Source organism: Pseudophryne corroboree, chromosome 1 (genome assembly GCF_028390025.1).
Source record: "Pseudophryne corroboree isolate aPseCor3 chromosome 1, aPseCor3.hap2, whole genome shotgun sequence".
NCBI classification, from domain to species: Eukaryota; Metazoa; Chordata; class Amphibia; order Anura; family Myobatrachidae; genus Pseudophryne; species Pseudophryne corroboree.
Genome location: NC_086444.1, coordinates 889,886,954 through 889,908,963, shown reverse-complemented (window position 1 = coordinate 889,908,963; position 22,010 = coordinate 889,886,954). Strand labels below are relative to the sequence as shown.

The window sequence follows — 22,010 nt, the reverse complement described above, 5'->3', positions numbered from 1 at the left end:
GCCCTTTGGGGAGACAGAGGGAGAGTTTGCCAGCACACACCAAAAGCGCTATATATGACAGGGATAGCCTTATAATAAGTGCTCCCTGTATAGCTGCTTTAATAATATATTTTTGCCACAATTTTGCCCCCCCCTCTCTTTTTTACCCTGTTTCTGTAGTGCAGTGCAGGGGAGAGCCTGGGAGCCGTCCTGACCAGCGGAGCTGTGTAAGGAAAATGGCGCTGTGTGCTGAGGAGATAGGCCCCGCCCCTTTTTCGGCGGGCTCGTCTCCCGCTCTTTAGTGGATTCTGGCAGGGGTTAAATATCTCCATATAGCCCCCGGAGGCTATATGTGAGGTATTTTTAGCCAAATTAGGTTTTCATTTGCCTCCCAGGGCGCCCCCCTCCCAGCGCCCTGCACCCTCAGTGACTGCCGTGTGAAGTGTGCTGAGAGGAAAATGGCGCACAGCTGCAGTGCTGTGCGCTACCTTTAGAAGACTGAGGAGTCTTCTGCCGCCGATTCTGGACCTCTTCTCGTTTCAGCATCTGCAAGGGGGCCGGCGGCGAGGCTCCGGTGACCATCCAGGCTGTACCTGTGATCGTCCCTCTGGAGCTAATGTCCAGTAGCCAAGAAGCCAATCCATCCTGCACGCAGGTGAGTTCACTTCTTCTCCCCTAAGTCCCTCGTTGCAGTGATCCTGTTGCCAGCAGGACTCACTGTAAAATAAAAAACCTAAGCTAAACTTTTCTAAGCAGCTCTTTAGGAGAGCCACCTAGATTGCACCCTTCTCGGCCGGGCACAAAAATCTAACTGAGGCTTGGAGGAGGGTCATAGGGGGAGGAGCCAGTGCACACCACCTGATCGTAAAGCTTTACTTTTGTGCCCTGTCTCCTGCGGAGCCGCTATTCCCCATGGTCCTTTCAGGAACCCCAGCATCCACTAGGACGATAGAGAAATATTGCTACAACAAAAGGTGGCCCTCTATTAGCGATATCTCAATTGTATTAAATATACACATATCAAAACTAATATATTTTTGTTGATCTTATAAAATATTATATATTATTCATTTCAATGTTTTCATTTAAACCCAGTGGAGTTAAAGTCCCTAATGAAAATATCCAGAATGCTTCACTTTTGCATAATAAATGAAATCTGTCACCTCCTCTCCCTGTCACCTTGATGTGTTCGATACTCTGTAAGGAGACATTTTCTATTTCTCCTTTATGTTTATATTTTATATGTGCTGATAGACTGTGTGATTGCACAGCTTTAAGGATATTTCTCCTGTGCTCTAAAAATCTTGTATTTAATTTTCTAATAGTTCTTCCTACATATTGTAGTCCACAACTGCAGGTAATTAAATGACATATGAAGTCTGGCAGTTTATTCGACTGTCAATATCAAATGTAGTATTGTATGTACTGGAATGAAAATTAACACTTTTATCGTTAATGTATTTACACGTGATACAGTCCTTGCGTCCACATTTAAAACAACCGTTACTCTGAGGCATGTTATTTGTAGCAATATTGTTGAATATACCCCTAAAATGGCTTGGTGCTAGAAAACTCTGTAAATTTCTTGCTTTCTTAAAAACTATCCTTGGATTATCTTCCAAACTTGGTTCAAAAACTCAATCTGCTTTAGGGATGTGAAAGTTTTTCTTTAAAAAAGTTTTCACTTCTCTTGAGCATGAATTAAATTTGGAAATATATACAGGTTTTCATTTCTCCTTCTTATGTAGTTCTTGTTTTTCTTTTTTCTTTCTAAGGAGATCCTCTCTATTTTCATTTTTGGCCTCTTTGAGTGCCCGTTTTATAATTTCAGTTGGATAATTCTGCTCTTCCAGAGCTATGGTAAATTCGGCTGCCTGAATATCAAATTGTTTTACATCAGATAAATTGCCTGTAGTACTGACTTTTTGGGATGTTATCAAGTCAAGGGCGTTAATCACAACTACGATAATTTAAGAATTAGTTACAATCCACATTTAATTACTATAATGCTAACTCCTGAACCTATTCAAGAAGTGTAATACTCTTCTGCCATTTCTGTATCTATCACTGAGACCTTTGTTTTTAAAGTATGTCCGACCGAAGGCTGAATATATATATGGAAGCACTGAGGTCATATTAAACCACAAGGGATTTTGAGGGTTGCCACTTTAAGGATGTGTTATGATTGTTTTTGTTTGTTATGGCATGATTAGGGGTCAGCCAATGGTGGTCAAGTGGGGAGGAGAGTTTTGTTTGAAACTAGGCTGAGGCAAATTATCTGCCTCTTGGTTCCTGTTTTTCCCACTCTCCCACCCAGTTTGTGTGGTTGGTTAGTTGGTTCAGTATGTGGCGGTAAAGAACGGTTGGTTGTAAAGTTTTTAGGCTTTAGTGGTTGCGCTCTCCTTGCAGTGGGGTATGGTGTAAACCAATTGTCCTGGACGGGAAATGGTTACACTACCAGAACAGGTGGGTTGTGGAGTGGAGAGTTGAACACCAATGCTTGGTTTTGTGTGTGTGTTTGTTTTCCCTGTCCATTCTTTAGTGCCGCCACCATTTAAAGAAAAAATTAAAAATAGTACCTGTCAATAATAAATTTGACAAAGATTTTAAACGCCAGCACTGTTGTCTGTGTCTTTATTTTAGTTGTTAAGTTATAATAGGTAGTTGTGATTAAATACAGGTAAAGGGGGTAACACAAAAAATACCCCGATAGTGGGTTTAATTCATGGTGGAAAAGAGATTGCAGCATAATAAAGAAACAAATAATTTCAGTCTGATGAGGCTGTATAGAATGCACTGAGCATTTGTGTTTGCTCCACTTCACCATGACAGTACAAAGAAAAACCCAACTAGATAGGAGCTATTTTTAGTTCAATAAAAGTAATTAAGGATTCCTATTTATTGCATAGCTTTAATCAAGCGCAAGCTACAGCTGTTTCCTTTGTGTATAGAAAGAAACAATTTGCAATTCTCCTTTCATGTCTAGCCAGCTGTGGTCACTATTATAGTGCATGCAGACTCCCAGGTTATTTTCCTCTAGCCATATAGAGGTATTGCGACATAAAGTAGCTTATTTTCCAGGTTGGATAATTACTCAGAGCTGCACTAGAGGGAAATGGTCTGGAAAAACTGCATCAGTGTTTGCCTGCTCATCTGTTCCACAGTCTGTGGTGTCAAACTTGGTAAATATTGCTTAAAATGTCAGAAACAACAAAAACCTTGTTCGGATTACACATTTCATGTTTCACTCAGGGAGGAGTGAAAAAAGGAAAAGAGAAAGGTACTGTGTCTCCTCTGCCTGCAAATGTGAAGTCCAAGCTCATGCCTCCTTCTAGTGTCTGCCAGGTCCTCCTGCAGGATATCCGCCCAGTTAGTACTGTGACGGCTTCTGTACATTTTTCCACAGAAAACCCGCATGGACACTGCACAGTGTGCAAATTCAGAAGCCTATTTTTGCTGTGTGGTGTGCACTAGTTAAAATATATGACATAACCAATAATATGGTTATAGTATAGTTATGTCATATTTTCTGTGCATGTTACGTCTATTGATGTGTTAGATGACACATTATTGATATAAGTTTTCTGCAGCTGCTAGTGTGCACAATGAATTTCTAGATTGTTTTTTATTTAATTAAAATATTTTGCTTGAGATGGTTTACACTCTATTTAAGTGTCATATAATGCTATCCCGCTATCCCACTGCTGAGACAACTGTCTATATAACCATCCCATATATATGATAGCAATGAGAGTAACCCACAGCCTCCATCACTTATTATGGCAGTACACATGGGCTCAGTTAACCATAGAGAATAGAGCACTGTTTTTTAAAACACCCTTCAGCATGTGAGCTGTAAAGGCTCTCCGGTATATTAATGCTACACATACATGTATAATAAACGCAAGATCTTTCCTTCTGAATATTACAAAACCCTGAACTAAGGGAGTTATTCAGGTTTGTTAGCAAACCAAAAAAGTTAGCAATTGGGCACTGCAGGTGTGGTAGATGTAACATGTGCAGAGAGATTTAGATTTGGGAGGGTTATATTGTTTCTGTACAGGGTAAATACTGGCTGCTTTATTTTTACACTGTAATTGAGATTTCAGGTTGAACACATCCAACCCCAATTCTAAATCTCTCAGGACTTGTTACATCTGCCCCCCCTGCAGTGCAACATGGGTTTGCCCAACTGATAACTTTGTTGGTTTGCTAGCAAACCTGAATAAGGCCCTAAATCATAATTTGTTAATAATAATAATAAAAAAAATATTTATATGCACACTGTGAATTACATACATGGCTGTTGTTGGTATAGATGTATTTTGAGGTGTAGGCCATGCATTGTTATAGAATCAGAATATTCAGGGACTGAATGGCAACAGCCGCAACACACAAATCACTGGCCCATGCTGCAGTTGCAGCAGATCATATTTGAGGAGCTCTAAGTGTATTATACTATTATTTTAAGAGAAAAAAAACTTAAATAATTAGGAACAAAATGTAAAAGTATTATACTATACATTATATATTCACAATGTCAGAACTAGGTGATTACTGCATAAAACATTTCACAAGGAGAAGTATACACATACAAGTAAAATCACTGTTGTTTTGGCAATGAGTAAATCGCTAGCGATGTTTAAATAGGGTTCTTATAGAGTTATTGGTGGAAAGAGTTTTGTTAGCGCAATCTTGGTCCTGATTGGGATGCACCCAAACACCCAGTTTTGGGCTGTAGTGTTCACTTGACTGGAATCCAATATGCCACGCCCATTCAGCCAGACAGTCAGTGTACAATGCAGGTTAGTGCTCCTAGTATGCCATGAACAATCAGAAGAAGTGTTGGCAACCATGATGTGACTGGACAGGATAAGTCTAAGACCCTGATGTGTGACCTGGCTCTTGGACACTCCGTCTTTGAATATACTTCTTTTAAAACTCTGTTGTCAGTGGATCAATGACTTCTGATTCCTGGATATTTCCAAGTTCCTGAGTCTCCTCATGGAATACTATTGCTGTATTAAACAAGTGTTTTCGGAGCGGTATTCGGCTCATGATTCCTGGTTATTCTCAGGACACCAATAGTTTCTGTGTTACCTCCTGGAATTTCCTTGCTGGTTATTTCCTGTGTCTCAGATGCAGGCTTCCATTTTTCCTACACTGCTCCCACAGTCCTGTAGCATTACCTGTGCTACACCCTTCACTGTGGACTGCAGGGTTCCTGAGTTCCTGTATAGTTAGCTTTCTGCCTCCCTGCTGTCAGTTGTGTGATAACCCAGGTAAGTATTAAGGTTACAGGGCAGGTAAGTATACTCTGAACTACTCTTTAAGTAAGCTATTGTTACCTTTAGTTTTCTCTTGCAGTACTGTATTCTTATCGGCTCTTCACAGAAGGGTGAGCAATATAACTTCATACACAAGCAGACTATTTTTGATCACCACATTAAGTAGTATTTTATTAAAAGACAATTTTAATGATAAACGTTGGAAGAAAAGATATCAGTTCAATTAAACATTCCACAATATACACTCTCAGTTCCGACAATAGAATGCACACAAAAATAATAATCACATTTATTATTCGGACTCTGGTTGCCCAGCCATCTTCTTGCTCCTAGATAACCAACTATATTTGGATTAAAAACAATCATAAGTTATATCTGCTATGAGCAATTATAAACATGTTTGCATGTAAAGAGCCTTATGCGATAAACTTGCATTCAAGAGTCACTTGAACCCTAAACATGTTCTACTGTTATATATATATATATATATATATATATATATATATATATAAATAAAGAACCCCAAGTTGACCACGCGGTACAGTTCAGCTGAGCTTGTTTACATTGGTGCACATGAAGAACATTACTCGTAATGGAAGTAAGACCTTGGGGTTTATTTACTAATATTCGTGTTTGTGACGTTTTTAAGGGAGTTTGGTTTCGAATGGTATTGGGTGCATTTTCCTGCAACTTTTTGAATCCTGATACGGTAGTTTACTAAGCTGCCGAGTTTTCAACATTCGTATTTTCCGATGTTGATGTGATTCGTAATGTCGGGCAGTGTTTTACGGGAGTGATTAGTAAAACACTGCCTAACAAAACACAAGGAATCCTGGGGGTCATTCCGAGTTGTTCGCTCTGTAATTTTTTCTCGCAACGGAGCGATTAGTCGCTAATGCGCATGTGCAATGTCCGCACTGCGACTGCGCCAAGTAAATTTGCTATGCAGTTAGGAATTTTACTCACGGCATTACAAGTTTTTTTCTTCGTTCTGGTGATCGTAATGTGATTGACAGGAAGTGGGTGTTTCTGGGCGGAAACTGGCCGTTTTATGGGAGTGTGTGAAAAACGCAACCGTTTCTGGGAAAAAGCGGGAGTGGCTGGAGAAACGGAGGAGTGTCTGGGCGAACGCTGGGTGTGTTTGTGACGTCAAACCAGGAACGACAAGCACTGAACTGATCGCAGATGCCGAGTAAGTCTGAAGCTACTCAGAAACTGCTATTCGCAATTCTGCTAATCTTTCGTTCGCAATTTTTATAAGCTAAGAGTCACTCCCAGTAGGCGGCGGCTTAGCGTGTGCAAAGCTGCTAAAAGCAGCTTGCGAGCGAACAACTCGGAATGAACCCCCCTGTCCGGATCTGTGAGATCCGTGCAGGGCTTCATTGTGTGCAGCGCTACATTATATCAAATGGTGGGAACTTTGCGGTCTGCGGTAGACCGCAAGGTTAAGTGGGGTCACTCTTGTGGTTTGCCCGACTGAACCTCGCGGTCTACCGCAGACCGCAAAGTTCTCATCATTGGATATAAAGTAGCGCCGCTACGCTACATTGTATCAACAGTGCTCCGCCTGACTGACAGTGCAGGAGCGCACAGCCAATCAGGAGAGTGCCATGACGTGGCGCTCCCTGATTGGCTGAAGGGACCCTCTTTGACAGGAGTCACAGGGGGTCCCGACATTCGGGGAAAGGGGATCCATGTGTAAACATGGATCCCCTTTCAGTTCGTGGGTCGGGTGCGCATTTAGTTTTTTTGCCAAGTACGTGGATTATAACTTTTAAGAAGAGGACCGATCTACACCGGATTCTTTGTAAGTATAATTTTATTTACAGGTACCCCTGGATTCTACTGGACAAGAGGACCGAGTGCTTCGGGTCAACATAGGTAAGTAGGTGTGTATGTAAGTGTGCATGTATGTGCATTAAACTTTTACTTTCACGGTGTCTGTGTATTGTTTTTATTTGGGCATTTTTTTGTAGTAAGACTACAGGTACCAGCAGGCCCGTTTTTCAGCCACATGCTGGTACTTGTAGTTCTCCAAGTACCAGGTTGTGGGAGAGGCTTGCTGGGACTTGTAGTTCTGCTACAAAAAACAATATTCTTTTTTACACAAAAGGCTATCAGCCTCCCATCCGCTGCCCACAGAAGGGGGGACAGCCTCGAGCTTCACCCCTTGTCCTTGGGTGGCAGGAGGGGGGTGACCCCTTGATTTAAGGGGTCCCCACTCCTCCAGGGTACCTCGGCCAGGGTTGAGTAGTTGGGGATTTAATGCCAGGGCTGCCGGGACCAATATAAAAGTGTCCCCTAGCTGTGGCATTATCACTCTGACTAGTGGAGCCCGGTGCTGGTGGTAAAAATACAGGGGACCCCTACGTTTTTTGTCCCCTGTATTTTTGGCACCAGGACCAGGCGCAGAACCCGGTGCTGGTTGTTTAAATATGGGGGAACCCCAGTCAGTTTTTTCCCTGTATTTTTACAACCAGGACCGGCTCAAAGAGCCAGAGGCTGGTTATGCTTAGGAGGGGGAACCCCATGCAAAATTTTTTTTACATTTTTACACTAAACAGACCCTTTCCCATAGATAACCATGCACACATCTCACTGATCCGGGCATGATTATCCAAACTCACCAGGAAAAAGCAGGTCTATTTTTTTGCTGCTTTTTTTAACGAATCGCAAAAAAATACACCCGCAATTGAGCATTCAGAGACTAACACCCAAATATGAATGAATAGTAAATTCCCGTGTTGTACGAACAAGCAGCCGCGTTTGACCAATGGTCTATTCATTCGTATTTCTGAACTTTGCCGTCAAAACCATTACGAATAGCCCAAACACTGCCGATATTTGTACTTAGTAAATTCCCGTGTTGTCACTTAGAAAAAATAAAATAAAATCGGGCAAACTTGGAATTTTAGTAAATAAACCCCCGTGTCTGACTTACTAACCCTTGCTGTTCCTTCACTTGGGCTGTTGTGTAACGGTTTTAGAGAAGATACTCTATAGGGGGGTAATTCAGACCAGATCGTAGCAGCAAATTTGTTAAAAGTGGGGCAAAACCATGTGCAATGCAGGGGTGGCAAATATCTACATTGCAGTGTAAAAATAAAGCCGCCAGTATTTACCCAGCACATAAACAAAATAACCCACCCAAATCTCTCTGCAAATGTTATATCAGTTTTAACACACCCCACCCAAATCTAACTCACTCTGTGCAGAGAGAGTTAGATTTGGGTGGGGTGTGTTCAAACTGAAATCTAAATTGCAGTTCAAAAATAAAGCAGGCAGTATTTACTCTGCACAGAAACAAAATAACCCACCCAAATCTAACTCTCTCTGCAAATGTTATATCTGCCACACCTGCAGTGCACATGGTTTTTTCCCACTGCTAACAAGTTTGCTGCTACGATCAGGCAGCGCCGTAACTAGGTGTGTGCAGAAGGGGCATTGCCCACAGCGCACACCTAGTTAGAGCGCATATTTCCCCCAGAGCCGGTTTAAGGGGGCAACTCCGGGGGTAAGTCCCCTGGCCCCCCTGTCAGAAAAGGGCCCCCACCACTCACCGGAGATCGGATCTCTAACTCGATCCAATCCGCGGCACTGAAATGGCCTTCCCTCCCCACTGTCAGTACCCTGGGCCCCCCGCCACAGATCGCAGCTCTTACCGATCTGCGGCGCTGCGTTGCATTCCCGGCTCCCGTTTGGTTGCCCTGGCAACCTAACACCTGAGCCGTGGCGCCGGCGCCGCCTATCAGTACAGGACAGCTGAGCGACAGCTCAGCTGTCCAATAGTGTGTAACGTAATAGCCTGCGGCTCAATCACCGTCTCAGCGCGCAGGCTATATGAGAGAATCCCTGGCAGCAGCGTACGGAGCGGTGTTTGGAGAAGGAGAGGAGCGAACACTCACTCTCCTGTGCTACAGCAGCCTGCCAGCAAAAGTAAGGCTGGCTGGCTGTATTATTATTGTGTCTATACATATGTGCATATATGTTTGTTAGTAAATATATATATATATATATATATATATATCTGTGTATGTATCTGTGTCTGTGTATATATCTGTGTGTGCATATACAGTATATGTATTTATATGTGTGTATGTACTGTATATATATATATATATATATATATATACTCAGCTGCCTGCCTTTTAATTAGGGGCCTCGCTCTCTGAAGTGCCACGGGCCCCCAGAGCCTTAATCCGGCTCGGCCCACTGACAGCCAGGCCCCGCCGTCACGCTCATTGCAGCCGCTGGCACTGCAGAGCTTGCCGAGTGACATCTCATCCTCCCAACACTGCTTTGAACATTTGCTGTAATGTGTAAAAAGGGGACTCTGTCTGCCACAACGTGTAAAAAGGGGACTCTGTCTGCCGTAATGTGTAAAAAAGGGATGCTGTCTGCCGTAATGTGTAAAAAAGGGGGCGCTGTCTGCCGTAATGTGTAAAAAAGGGGACGCTGTCTGCTGTAATGTGTAAAAAGGGCACGCTGTCTGACGTAATTTGTAAAAAAGGGGACGCTGTCTGCCATAATGTGTAAAAAAGGGGACACTGTCTGCCGTAATGTGTAAAAAAGGGGACGCTGTCTGCCATAATGTGTAAAAAAGGGGACACTGTCTGCCGTAATGTGTAAAAAGAGGACGCTGTCTGCTGTAATGTGTAAAAGGGGCTCTACCTGGTGTAGTGGCGCTACTGTGCTGCGTAATTTGAATAATGGAGACTACTGTGCACCAATATATGAATTGGTATTATTTTGTGGCCACACCCCTTTCCCGTGAAGCCACGCCCCAATATTTTTGCGCGCGCCTACGGCGTGCACTGCCGCCAGTTTACTTTAAGGGGGGGGGGCGCTGATGCCGTTTCTTGCACACATTGCTAAAATGTCTAGTTACGGCACTGCGATCAGGTCTGAATTACCCCCTTAGTGTCTGCATAGCCTGCCTCAATTTCTCCTGTCACGCATGCAGTCACTATGCTAGGGTTGTGGAATATAAGCAAGAGTGGCTGTAAGAACTCTCTAAAATCTCTATATTAAGAACAAATTCTTGAGTATGGTTCCTGCCATCAAAATAACAGGGAAAGGCAATATTGAGCTTCCTTTCTTTCTGGCTATCTAACAATGGTCTAATATCCAGGGGATAGTAGTACCAGTGGCGGAACAAGCGAGCGGTGGGCCCAGGTGCGAGAAAATGCTTTGGGGCCCCCCCCCCAACATATCCCCACACACACACATCCCATCCAAGTCCACCCCCTCACCCCTGGAGAGGATCTGGTGAGGGGGACCTGCTCAGGGCCAGAGAAATGGATACCTAGCAACAGTGCCGTAACTAGACATTTTAGCACTGTGTGCAAGAAACGGCATCGGAGCCCCACCCCTGCATGTAAAACAGGGGCAGTGCGCGCCGTAGGCGCGCGCAAAAATACATAGTGGCGTGGCTTCGTGAGGAAGGGGTGTGGCCACAAAATAATACCATTTCATAAAACGGTACACAGTAGTCTCCATTATTCAAATTACGTCGCACAGTAGCACCACTACACCAGGTAGAGACCCTTTTACACCTTACAGCGGACAGATTCCTCTTTTTACACATTACAGCAGACAGCGTGCACTTTTTACACATAACGGCAGACAGCGTGCCCTTTTTACACATAACGGCAGAGAGCGTCCCCCTTTTTACACATGACGGCAGAGAGCGTGCCCTTTTACACATAACGGCAGACCGCGTGCCCTTGTTACACATAGCGGCAGACAGCGTACGCTTTTTACACATAACGGCAGACAGCGTGCCCTTGTTACACATAACGGCAGACAGCGTACACTTTTTACACATAACGGCAGACCGCGTGCCCTTGTTACACATAGCGGAAGACAGCGTCCCCTTTTTACACATAACGGCAGACAGCATCCCCATTTTTACACATTGCGGCAGGCAGATTACCCCTTTGTACACATAGCGGCAGGCAGATTACCCCTTTGTACACATTGCGGCAGGCTGAGTCCCCTTTTTACACATTACGTCAGGCAGTCCCCCCTTTTTACACATTGCGGCAGCCAGATTACCCCTTTTTACACATTGCGGCAGGCTGATTCCCCCTTTTTACACATAGCGGCAGGCAGTCCCCCACTTTTACACATAGCGGCAGGCATTCCCCCCTTTTTACACATAGCGGCAGGCATTCCCCCCTTTTTACACATAGCGGCAGGCATTCCCCCCTTTTTACACATAGCGGCAGGCATTCCCCCCTTTTTACACATTGCGGCAGGCATTCCCCCCTTTTTATACATTGCGGCAGGCATTCCCCTTTTTACACATTGCGGCAGGCATTCCCCCCTTTTTATACATTGCGGCAGGCATTCCCCCCTTTTCATACATTGCGGCAGGCATTCCCCCCTTTGTATACATTGCGGCAGGCATTCCCCCCTTTTTATACATTGCGGCAGGCATTCCCCCCTTTTTATACATTGCGGCAGGCATTCCCCCCTTTTTACACATTGCGGCAGGCATTCCCCCCTTTTTACACATAGCGGCAGGCATTCCCCCCTTTTTACACATAGCGGCAGGCATTCCCCCTTTTTTACACATAGCGGCAGGCATTCCCCCCTTTTTATACATTGCGGCAGGCATTCCCCCCTTTGTATACATTGCGGCAGGCATTCCCCCCTTTTTATACATTGCGGCAGGCATTCCCCCCTTTTTACACATAGCGGCAGGCATTCCCCCCTTTTTACACATAGCGGCAGGCATTCCCCCCTTTTTATACATTGCGGCAGGCATTCCCCCCTTTTTATACATTGCGGCAGGCAGGCCCAAGAAAGAAAGAAAGTAAAAAAAAGAAAGAAAGAAAAAGAGAAAAAGAAAGAAAGAAGAATTATACTTACCCTCTCCGCCGGCTCAGGCTCCTCGGTGCAGCGTCTGACGATTCCCGGGCTGTAGAGAAGAAGGAGGAGGGAGGTGGTGGAGGGAGCCGCAGCAGCGCTTTGTTACTGGTGGAGGCGCTGCTGCTGCTGCTCCTCTGCTTCCCTATAGGCTGTTCTCGGAAGACAGCCTATAGGGAAGCAGAGGGGCAGCAGCAGCAGCGCCTCCACCAGTAACAAAGCGCTGCTGCGGCTCCCTCCTCCGGCTCCCTCCTCCTTCCCCCGTCCGTGCCGCTGGCCCGCTGCTCCTCTCCTCTCCTCTCAGGGCGGCTGTGCGCTGCGGGCAGCGGTTGCCTGCAGCGCACAGCGGCATGTAATGAGTCAGTTTGACTCATTACATGCTTGGGCCCCTGGACAGAGGCGGGCCCCAGTGCAGTGCACTGCCTGCACTGCCGGTAGTTCCGCCTCTGAGTAGTACAGTTTGTTATCTGCTGGAACCACTTCAACTGCTGTAACTGAGTGATCGTAGATTAGCTGGTTAATTAGCAAAGTAAATAACGCTGTAAACTAAAGAATCCTGTCATTTAACGAAGTATGACTGAGAAGGATAGTTTTTATAATCACATAGATCGCCTCATGGTAATAAATGTATGCACTCTGCAGCTTAAAACAAGCATGAATTTCTGCAGGGATTCAGCTTGCCACTAGTGAAGCATCTTTAAGTTGGACTCTTTACTTGTAGACGTGATAATGTAGATGTATACTGAGATGCGAAATCAGATGTTTAGCAAAGATACATTTTCTGTTGTTTTGCTGGGATTAACACCTGGCATCAGCTGCACTGTGCTGTAACTTTAACTGGGAGGCCCGGTCCTGCCTCCCAATTGCCTGCAGTCTCCTGGATAACGACCGTTGAAAAAGCTGCAGTGCAGGACAGCGAAACACGTTAGTTGTGGTACCATCCAAACGTCAGGATCTGAAGTAAAGGAGCCAAACCATCCCCTGGTCCATGTGGTGTTTACCAGCTCGGAGAAGAATCCAGTTATTGCCTATTATGGAGGACTCTAAACACCGTATTGCATGAGGTTCCCATTTCAAACAGAAATATCTACAACATCATTGCCTCGAATAGTGAATTGGACAATATACCTCCTTCTGGATTTATTTACACCTCCTAAAAATAAGAATTTACTTACCGATAATTCTATTTCTCGTAGTCCGTAGTGGATGCTGGGAACTCCGTAAGGACCATGGGGAATAGCGGCTCCGCAGGAGACAGGGCACATCTAAAGAAAGCTTTAGGATCACCTGGTGTGCACTGGCTCCTCCCCCTATGACCCTCCTCCAAGCCTCAGTTAGGATACTGTGCCCGGACGAGCGTACACAATAAGGAAGGATTTTGAATCCCGGGTAAGACTCATACCAGCCACACCAATCACACTGTACAACTTGTGATCTGAACCCAGTTAACAGCATGATAATAGAGAAGCCTCTATAAAAGATGGCTCACTACAACAATAACCCGAATTTTTTGGTAACAATAATTATGTACCAGTATTGCAGACAATCCGCACTTGGGATGGGCGCCCAGCATCCACTACGGACTACGAGAAATAGAATTATCGGTAAGTAAATTCTTATTTTCTCTGACGTCCTAGTGGATGCTGGGAACTCCGTAAGGACCATGGGGATTATACCAAAGCTCCCAAACGGGCGGGAGAGTGCGGATGACTCTGCAGCACCGAATGAGAGAACTCCAGGTCCTCCTCAGCCAGGGTATCAAATTTGTAGAATTTTACAAACGTATTTGCTCCTGACCAAGTAACTGCTCGGCAAAGTTGTAAAGCCGAGACCCCTCGGGCAGCTGCCCAAGATGAGCCCACCTTCCTTGTGGAGTGGGCATTTTAAGATTTTTGGCTGTGGCAGGCCTGCCACAGAATGTGCAAGCTGAATTGTACTACAAATCCAACGAGCAATCGTCTGCTTAGAAGCAGGAGCACCCAGTTTGTTGGGTGCATACAGGATAAACAGCGAGTCAGATTTTCTGACTCCAGCCGTCCTGGAAACATATATTTTCAGGGCCCTGACCACGTCAAGCAACTTGGAATCCTCCAAGTCCTTAGTAGCCGCAGGTACCACAATAGGTTGCTTCATGTGAAATGCAGAAACCACCTTAGGTAGAAATTGAGGACAAGTCCTCAATTCTGCCCTGTCAGAATGAAATATTAAATAAGGGCTTTTATATGATAAAGCCGCCAATTCTGACACACGCCTGGCTGAAGCCAGGGCTAACAGCATCGTCACCTTCCATGTGAGATATTTTAAGTCCACAGTGGTGAGTGGTTCAAACCAATGTGACTTTAGGAAACTCAACACAACATTGAGATCCCAAGGTGCCACTGGAGGCACAAAAGGAGGCTGTATATGCAGTACCCCTTTTACAAATGTCTGAACTTCAGGCACTGAAGCCAGTTCCTTTTGGAAGAAAATCGACAGGGCCGAAATTTGAACCTTAATGGACCCTAATTTTAGGCCCATAGACAGTCCTGTTTGCAGGAAATGGAGGAAACGACCCAGTTGAAATTCCTCTGTAGGGGCCTTCTTGGCCTCCCACCACGCAACATATTTTCGCCAAATGCGGTGATAATGTTTTGCGGTTACGTCCTTCCTGGCCTTGACCAGGGTAGGGATGACTTCATCTGGAATGCCTTTTTCCTTCAGGATCCGGCGTTCAACCGTCAAGCCGTCAAACGCAGCCGCGGTAAGTCTTGGAACAGACAAGGCCCCTGCTGGAGCAGGTCCTTTCTTAGAGGTAGAGGCCACGGTTCGTCCGTGAGCATCTCTTGAAGTTCCGGATACCAAGTCCTTCTTGGCCAATCCGGAACCACGAGTATAGTTCTTACTCCTCTCCTTCTTATGATTCTCAGTACTTTTGGTATGAGAGGCAGAGGAGGGAACACATACACTGACTGGTACACCCACGGTGTTACCAGAGCGTCCACCGCTATTGCCTGAGGGTCCCCTGACCTGGCGCAATATCTGTCTAGTTTTTTGTTTAGATGGGACGCCATTATGTCCACCTTTGGTTTTTCCCAACGGTTTACAATCAGGTGGAAGACTTCTGGGTGAAGTCCCCACTCTCCCGGGTGAAGGTCGTGTCTGTTGAGGAAGTCTGCTTCCCAGTTGTCCACTCCCGGAATGAACACTGCTGACAGTGCTATCACATGATTTTCCGCCCAGCGAAGAATCCTTGCAGCTTCTGCCATTGCCCCCCTGCTTCCCGTGCCGCCCTGTCTGTTTACGTGGGCGACTGACGTGATGTTGTCCGATTGGATCAATACCGCCTGACCCTGAAGCAGGGGTTTCGCTTGACTTAGGGCATTGTAAATGGCCCTTAGTTCCAGAATGTTTATATGAAGAGATGTCTCCAGGCTTGACCATAAGCCCTGGAAATTCCTTCCCTGTGTGACTGCTCCCCAGCCTCGCAGGCTGGCATCCGTGGCCACCAGGACCCAGTCCCGAATGCCGAATCTGCGGCCCTCTAGAAGATGAGCACTCTGCAACCACCACAGGAGGGATACCCTTGTCCCCGGTGACAGGGTTATCCGCTGAAGCATCTGAAGATGCGACCCGGACCATTTGTCCAGTAGGTTCCACTGGAAAGTCTTGCGTGGAATCTGCCGAATGGGATTGCTTCGTAGGAAGCCACCATTTTTACCCAGAACCCTTGTGCATTGATGCACTGAGACTTGGTTCGGTTTTAGGAGGTTCCTGACTAGCTCGGATAACTCCCTGGCTTTCTCCTCCGGGAGAAACACCTTCTTTCTGGACTGTGTCCAGGATCATCCCTAGGAACAGAAGACAAGTCGTCGGAACCAGCTGCGATTTTGGAATATTGAGAATCCAATCGTGCTGCCGCAACACTACCTGATATAGTGCTACACCGATCTCCAACTGTTCCCTGGATCTTACCCTTATCAGGGAATCGTCCAAGTAACGGATAACTAAAATTCCCTTCCTTCGAAGGAATATCATCATTACGGTCATTACTTCAGTAAAGACCCGGGGTGCCGTGGACCATCCCTACGGCAGCGTCCGAACTGATAGTGACAGTTCTGTACCATAACCTGAAATACCCTTGGTGAGAAGGGTAAATTTTGACATGAAGGTAAGCATCCTTGATGTCCCGAGACATCATGTAGTCCCCTTCTTCCAGGTTTGCAATCACTGCTCTGAGTGACTCAATTTTGAATTTGAACCTCTGTATGCAAGTGTTCAAAGATTTTAGATTTTAAAATCGGTCTCACTGAGCCGTCTGGCTTCGGTACCACAATAGTGTGGAATAATACCCCGTTCCCTGTTGCAGGAGGGGTACCTTGATTATCACCTGCTGGGAATACAGCTTGTGAATGGTTTCCAAAACTGCCTCCCTGTCAGCGGGAGACGTCGGTAAAACAGACCTTTGGAAACGGCGAGGGGGATACGTCTCGAATTCCAATTTGTACCCCTGAAATATTACCTGAAGGATCCAGGGGTCTACTTGCGAGTGAGCCCACTGCGCACTGAAATTCATTGAGAACGGGACCCCACCGTGCCTGAACTTGTAAAGCCCTAGCGTCATACTGAGGGCTTGGCAGAGGCGGAAAAGAGTTTCTGTTCCTTGGAACTGGCTGATCTCTGCAGCCATTTTCCTCTCCCTCTGTCACGAGCAGAAAAGAGGAACCCTTTTGTCCGCTTGCCAACCAGGCCTGCGCCTGATAATACGGCGTCTTATTTTGAGAGGCGACCTGGGGTACATCCCCTCTTTTAAGGCAATACTTCCAAATGCCGTTTGGAATCCGCATCACCTGACCACTTTACTGGTATAATTGGACAACGCACTTATACTTGATGCCAGTCGGCAAATATTCCGCTGTGCATCATGCATATATAGAAATGCATCTTTTAATTGCTCTATAGGCAATAATATACTGTCCTTATCTAGGATATCATATTTCCAGTCAGGGAATCCGACCACGCCAACCCAGCACTGCACATCCAGGCTGAGGCGATTGCTGGTCGCAGTATAACACCAGTATGTGTGTAAATACATTTTAGGATACCCTCCTGCTTTCTATCAGCAGGATCCTTAAGGGCGGCCATCTCAAGAGAGGGTAGAGCCCTTGTTCTTACAAGCGTGTGAGCGCCTTATCCCCCCTAGGGGGTGTTTCCCAACGCACCCTAACCTCTGGCGGGAAAAGGTATACTGCCAATAACTTTTTAGAAATTATCAATTGTTATCGGGGGGAAACCCACGCATTTTATTTCTCAGATTCAGGAAAACTACAGGAAGTTTTTCCTCACCAACATAATACCCCTTTTTTTTTTGGTGGTATTCATATTATCAGAAAAGTGTAAACTTTTTTCATTGCCTCAATCATGCAATGTGTGGCCCTATTTGGAAATCACGGTTGTCTCTTCACCGTCGACACAGGAGTCAGTATCCGTGTCGGCGTCTGTATCTGAGGTAACGGGCGCTTTAGAGCCCCTATATGAGACGTCTGGACATGCACAAGCTGAGTAGCCGGCTGTCTCATGTCAACCACTGTCTTTTATACAAAGCTGACACTGTCACGCAATTTCCACAGTACATCCACTCAGGTGTCGACGACCCCCCAGGGGGTGACAACACTATTACAGACACTCTACTCCGTCTCCTCATCATTTTTCTCCTCATACATGTCGACACAAACGTACCGACACACAGCACACACACAGGGAATGCTCTGATAGAGGACAGGACCCCACTAGCCCTTTGGGGAGACAGAGGGAGAGTTTGCCAGCACACACCAGAGCGCTATATATATACAGGGATAACCTTATATAAGTGTTTTTCCCTTTATAGCTGCTGTATTGTTTATACTGCGCCTAATTTGTGCCCCCCTCTCTTTTTTAACCCCTTTCTGTAGTGTAGTGACTGCAGGGGAGAGCCAGGGAGCTTCCCTCCAACTGAGCTGTGAGGGAAAATGGCGCCAGTGTGCTGAGGAGATAGGCTCCGCCCCTTTCTCGGCGTCCTTATCATCCGTTTTCTTGTATGTTTTGGCAGGGGTTAAATGCATCCATATAGCCCAGGAGTTATATGTGATGCATTTATTTTAGCCATAAAAGGTTTCTAACGATTTATTGCGTCTCAGGGCGCTGCCCCCCCAGCGCCCTGCACCCTCAGTGACCGGAGTGTGAAGTGTGCTGAGAGCAATGGCGCACAGCTGCGGTGCTGTGCGCCTACCTTTATCTGAAGACAGGAAAGTCTTCTGCCGCCGATTTTTCCGGACCTCTTCGCTCTTCTGGCTCTGTAAGGGGGCCGGCGGCGCGGCTCCGGTGACACATCCAGGCTGAACCTGTGATCGTCCCTCTGGAGCTAATGTCCAGTAGCCTAAGAAGCCCAATCCACTCTGCACGCAGGTGAGTTCGCTTCTTCTCCCCTTAGTCCCTTGATGCAGTGAGCCTGTTGCCAGCAGGTCTCACTGAAAATAATAAACCTAAACTAAAACTTTCACAAAGAGCTCAGGAGAGCCCCTAGTGTGCACCCTTCTCGTCGGGCACAGAAATCTAACTGAGGCTTGGAGGAGGGTCATAGGGGGAGGAGCCAGTGCACACCAGGTGATCCTAAAGCTTTCTTTAGATGTGCCCTGTCTCCTGCGGAGCCGCTATTCCCCATGGTCCTTACGGAGTTCCCAGCATCCACTAGGACGTCAGAGAAAGGAACTGTTGTTAATTGGACACTCAGTTGAAAACACAGGGGAATTATAAGGTATGGACTCCTCTAGCGCAAACCCTCCAGTGAGAGATTTTTCATATCCTGACTTCTATTAGGGTAAAATACATTTTTAATATTTTAATATTTACCAATATTGCCTTTTAAAATTTGTCTTTTTATGTATTTTCATGAAATTTCTTATTAAAATGTAAACATTGTTAAATTTATTACTCAAATAGAGCGCAGCCTTGCTTTTTGTTGTTTGTATATCCTGTATAACTCTGCCTGCTGATATCACTCACATATAGGCTGTTCCCTCTGCAATGTCCCAGCAATTACGTCTCTCAGCACTACTGCACGTCCTGGCTTTCTCCTTCTGGCAGCGTCTCCCAGCACATGACACACATCGGAGCTGAGCTTGTAATGATAGGAGTGTCAGTAGGTCTCACTCTAGGCAAAGTTTATTTATTTATATACTCTGACTGCTGCAATACGCAGCGCAACCTCTGCTCCGTGCTCCGGTCCCTCAGCAGTACAAAATGCCTCCCCAACAGTCACCTCAGGGCCCTACCAACTGCCACACACTTCAAATTGTCTCTTCCTGTACCACCTGACACCACTCATGTGACCTGCTCCTGACATCATGCTGCCAGGGATGCTGGAAATTATCTGCATTGTAGATAAAAATAACTTTGGCTGACATTATGGGGGAGATGTACTAAGCCTGAAAAGTGATAAATATCACTGTGATAAAGCACCAGCCAATCAGCTCCTAACTGCCATGTCATAGGCTGTGTTTGAAAAATGACAGTTAGGAGCCGATTGGCTGGTGCTTTATCACAGTGATATTTATCACTTTTCAAGCTTAGTACATCTGGCCCTATATCATCATAAATAATGATCCATACACATACATATTGGATTATGAGGCAGATATAAATTCCCCTTTTAAAACAAGTGTGATACCATATATCTACACAAATGGCCATTTACAGGGGTACAAAACATGGGGGCAAAACATGCTTTGGCATCCATTGATATGCTGGTACTTGTGGTTTTAGAAACAATGGTACACTCAAGCTGTTTATGGCTGCCAGGTCTTGCAGAGAACGGTAATACAAAAACAAAAACGCTATTTTATAACTATCAAACAATATTTTACCAACATCTACTAGCTAGTGTTGGGAGGAACCCCAGTGCAATTTCAAAGGGCATGCTGAACAGGCAAATGAGGCCTTGCCCTATTATGTCCGATTGCCCTGTTACAGACTTACAGTATGATGAGCCCAACATACTGTATTACCTTGTGTTGGCTTCAACTTTTTTTGTCCCACACAATGAAGGCAGACAGTCTGGGCTGGTGCTTAGTTCACTTTTCCTTTTTTTGGTGGGGGGTAAGGGTGGGATATAAAGCTCTTTATTTATTTATTTATTTATTTATTTTTTATCCTGCCAATGTTCATATAGATGATTATCATTATCAGCAACAAAGACCTGTGCACAAGAAATCCAGCACAAGCAGCTGATAGGAATAGCTATGGCTTTGTCCACCTCTTCAAAAACATGAGCTCATTTGTTGCTGACTAAATGGGCCCTAATGTTCTTTGACTATTAAGTATATGGTGCTGTTACTGTACTTGAACTAAGATTGCCCGCCACTTCCCTCCCCCATATCACTTCTTCAATCATTTCTAGTCACAAGTGTAAGATGTTGCTGATTCTTCATATGAACATGCAAATTCCCTTCATACAAAGTCGTGTGTTATAAACCAATTAGACATGTAGTCAACTTTGCCATAGTCACTCAGTAATAAAGGGAACTCATATTCTGAATTTGATCAAAATAGAAAACAACGGTATTGTGCCTTAATATGACATTGCTCCACATATTAGTAATAGTGTGATTAGTTCTTCCTAATTTCACTGGCGCAACACTGCAGCTGTTGGTCATCTTCAATGGAGCTCTATAAATCAAAATACCTTCACAAGTGACAAATATGTTTTTTTATATAACTCCGTTTACTGTATTTGAATTTTTTTTTATTGATTGTTCAATATAATCATAAGAAAGGTAAGTCAATATTAAGTAATATAATCTACATATACAATAGTATTACTTTATTAATGTTTCTCTTTTCATTTTACTGTTGTTGTTTTTATCTACATTATCTGAGAGGCTTTTAATAATCCTGGCTTATTTGGCTTTTACATATTACTTTGTTTTTATTCATTTTTGTAATTCATTTTTACATGTATACAGTGCCGTAACTAGGCATTTTAGCGTTGTGTGCAAGAAACGGCATTGGCGCCCCCCCCCCATGCAAGATAGGGGCAGTGCGTGCCATCGGCGCGCTAAAAATATATAGGGGCATGGCTTCAAGGGGAAGGGGTGTGGCCACAAAATATGAGCAATTCATACTACGGTGCACAGTAGTCTCCATTATTCAAATTACGCTGCACAGTAGCGCCACTACACCAGGTAGAGCCCCCTTTTACACATTACGGCAGACAGTCCCCCTTTTTATACATTACGGCGGCCAGTCCCCCTTTTACACATTACGGCAGACAGCGTCCCCTTTTTACACATTATGGCAGACAGTCCCCCTTTTTATACATTACGGCGGCCAGTCCCCCTTTTACACATTACGGCAGACAGCGTCCCCTTTTTACACATTACGGCAGACAACGTCCGCTTTTTACACATTACGGCAGACAGAGTCCCCTTTTTACACATTACGGCATACAGCGTGCCCTTTTTACACATTACGGCAGACAGTGTCCCCCTTTTTACACATTACGGCAGACAGTCCCCTTTTTACACATTACGGCAGACAGCGTCCCCTTTTTACACATTACGGCCTTTTTACACATTACGGCAGACAGCGTGCCCTTTTTACACATTACGGCAGACAGCGTCCCCCTTTTTACACATTATGTCAGACAGTCCCCCTTTTTACACATTACGGTAGCCAGCGTCCCCTTTTTACACATTACGGCAGACAGCATGCCCTTTTTATACTTTACGGCAGACAGCGTGCCCTTTTTACACATTACGGCAGACAGCGTCCCCCTTTTTACACATTACGGCAGCCAGTCCCCCTTTTTACACATTTCGGCAGACAGCGTCCCCTTTTTACACATTACGGCAGACAGCA

The 22,010-nt window shown here is 45.2% G+C and overlaps 1 long non-coding RNA gene across 1 annotated transcript in view; it reads left to right on the top strand.

The window, feature by feature from the left end:
• The first annotated feature begins 18,810 nt into the window (after positions 1-18,810).
• LOC134960505 (uncharacterized) overlaps positions 18,811-22,010 on the top strand; it is an 83,227-nt gene continuing 80,027 nt past the window's right edge. Inside the window, exon 1 of the long non-coding RNA XR_010187779.1 lies at positions 18,811-18,909. This is a non-coding gene — a long non-coding RNA (uncharacterized LOC134960505). The remainder of the gene's footprint in view (positions 18,910-22,010) is intronic.